Source organism: Frankliniella occidentalis, unplaced genomic scaffold (genome assembly GCF_000697945.3).
Source record: "Frankliniella occidentalis isolate FOCC.00 unplaced genomic scaffold, Focc_3.1 Scaffold174, whole genome shotgun sequence".
Taxonomy (NCBI): domain Eukaryota; kingdom Metazoa; phylum Arthropoda; class Insecta; order Thysanoptera; family Thripidae; genus Frankliniella; species Frankliniella occidentalis.
Genome location: NW_026267300.1, coordinates 508,892 through 511,487, shown reverse-complemented (window position 1 = coordinate 511,487; position 2,596 = coordinate 508,892). Strand labels below are relative to the sequence as shown.

At 53.9% G+C, this 2,596-nt stretch overlaps 1 protein-coding gene across 1 annotated transcript in view; it reads left to right on the top strand.

Annotated features, from left to right (window-relative positions):
• The window catches only part of LOC127750339 (dynamin-1-like protein), a 33,741-nt gene that overhangs the window by 24,953 nt on the left and 6,192 nt on the right, over positions 1-2,596 (top strand). The gene's annotated exons all lie outside the window — the stretch shown is intronic.

Here is a 2,596-nt window from a genome sequence, read left to right as displayed (position 1 = left end):
CGCGGAGACCAGCGGGATGGCTGGGGGGGGGGGGGGGGGGGGCTGTTCTGTGCGTTTGGATGTGGGCGTTGTTGGGTTGCGTCTGGCTCGTCTCTGGAAACTCCACACCTGCTGAAGCAGCGTGCTGTTGGCCGGCTAGCCTGGAGCACCCCTTGCAGCGGTAGGCCACGCCGGCCGGCATTAGAGGAGCGCAGGTGAGGTTAGGACTAGGTCAGGGCCGGGGACTGTTCGGTACTGCGCCGCCGTGCCTGAGCGACAGCATCAACACCGGGAGAAGTGCCCTACCCGAGGGGGAAACGACTAAGGTAATCCGGCCGACAGCCGTTCGGTAATCCGGCAGGGGTCATCCGAATAAATTCGAAAAAAAACGGGGTAATCTGGGGAAATTTGAGGTAATCCGGAAAAATTTGGGGGTAATTCGGGGTAATCCTAGAAAAAAGCAACGTAATCCGGAGGATACTCCGGAGGTAATCCGGACGATATTCCGGAGGTAATCCGGAGGATACTCCGGAGGTAGTCCGGAGGATATTCCAGAGGTAATCCGGAGGATACTCCGGAGGTAATCCGGAGGATACTCCGGAGGTAATCCGGAGGACACTCCGCAGGTAATCCGGAGGTAATCCGGAGGTAATCCGGAGGTAATTCGGGTAATCCGTAATCCAGTTGACACAAAGTTTAACAGTCGTTTCCCCCTCGGCCCTACCCCTCTACAGTACTCTCCCTCCCTCCCTCCCTCATCTTTCACCCTTCCTCTCTCCGACCTCTCTCTTTCTGCTTTCTGCTCTCCCAGCAGCGCCATCCCTTACTCGGTCTCGACTGGATCGCGTGACTAGTAGCGAACAACACATCGCCCGCTGGCCATACGTCTGCACCTTTCACCACCACACCATAACCCTTATACCACCACTTCTACCGCTGCCGAGCGCGCGCCTCCCCTGAACCGCAATCGCCCCGGTGCGAAATTTGATACATCGCGCAGCGAGATACGATATATAACCAGCGTTCAGCTTGCATCGTGGATGACGTAAGCAACTTGGATCGCACAGGATCCTAAGCAAAGGAGTAAGGCAATTCACTCCATCCTTACTTCTTTTTCATTTTCTTTTTTCCTTCTGCCACTCCCAGCACCACCATCGTCACACACCTTGGAGCTCTCAAACCAACCACCAACACCAGCAGCAGCTCCGCACACTTTAAAGTTTCCTCTCTTTTTACAAAAACTAATTGGACATTATATTTAGCGTGCACCACCACTACCACTGCTACCAACACCAACATCACCACCTTCAGCATCAGCAGCATCAGCCTGCGTGCCTGCCCTGTCCCGCGGGGTTTACAAAGAAGCGCGCGAGGTTTGGGGGAGCGGGGAGGATGGTTGCGATTGGGAGGTCATCGCTTAGCCGGGGATGACGTAGCCACGGCCTGGCTGAGGTGGATCTCCTGCCAGCTTCTCCTCTCCGCAGGTCGACCCTTGCGAGACGTCTCGCCTGCATGCGGCTCGCACGGTATGCGAGCAGGGCGGTGAGGACGCCCCGAGGCGAGGCAGGCGTGGGGTTGCGCTGGGCTGCGCCGGAAGCCCGTGCTCGGCGGCTCGTCGGGCTTAATAGCATATTTTGTCTTTATTATTTTTTGCACAAGTATGGCGGTCACCCTCGATTTCTGAAAGCAAACAGCAGGGGGACGGATAGAAGGGAAAGGGTAGTAGAAAAATAATAATAATAAAAAGCGTGGGATTCTTGCGGCGCGGCGTTTACATCGTAAAAGTTATTGTTGTGCTGGGTTTATGGAAGGCGCTCGAGAGGAATGCGGCGTGGGTGAGAGTGGAGAGGGAAGTTAAGGTGAGGAATTTGAAGAGGGGAGTGAGTTGTTGCTTTTGGGATCGAGTCATCAGAGGAGGTTCCGACGCGTCCTAACAACAATATCCTATCTGCATCGTGCGGAATACACAATGTTCTATCTGCAGAGTGTCGAATACACAATGTTGTATCTGCAAAACGGGGTTGGGTGCAGCCCTTCACCTTTGTGTGGTTTGCAAGTAACTGGAAGACATTAAGGCCAACACGGAAAGAATCGTAAAGGTTCAATTATTGACTGCAAAAAGTGAAAAAGAACGAGCGGAGACGGAGTAATAAGCATTTCTTTGGTGGTATCCCCAAACCCGCGTTTTGCAGATGGGACGTTGTGTATTCCGCACGCTGCAGATGGGACATTGCGAGTTCCGCACACCGCAGATAGGACATTTTTGTTAGGACGCGTCGGTTCTTGAATTAGAGCCCCTACATTGGCGGGAGAGGAGGAGGGGGTACAGACAGGAACAGGAAGCGTTGGGCGAGGCACCCCGCGGTGAGCCGTTAGCTCAGCAGGGAATCAAAACAAGGGAAGTTGTGTGTATGGGATGGGTGTGCTGACGAGTCGACGGTGCGGTTTAGTTACGGTGCACACACAGCAGCACCACCTCTTCACATTTTGACTCCGTTGTAATTAATACTGGATATGGAGGGAGTGAGGAAATCGTAGAGACAAAAGGAAGCGCGGGAAGAAATATCGAGCCATTAAAAATATTTAACTTGCCACGCTGTGGGGGCTGGAGGGAGGG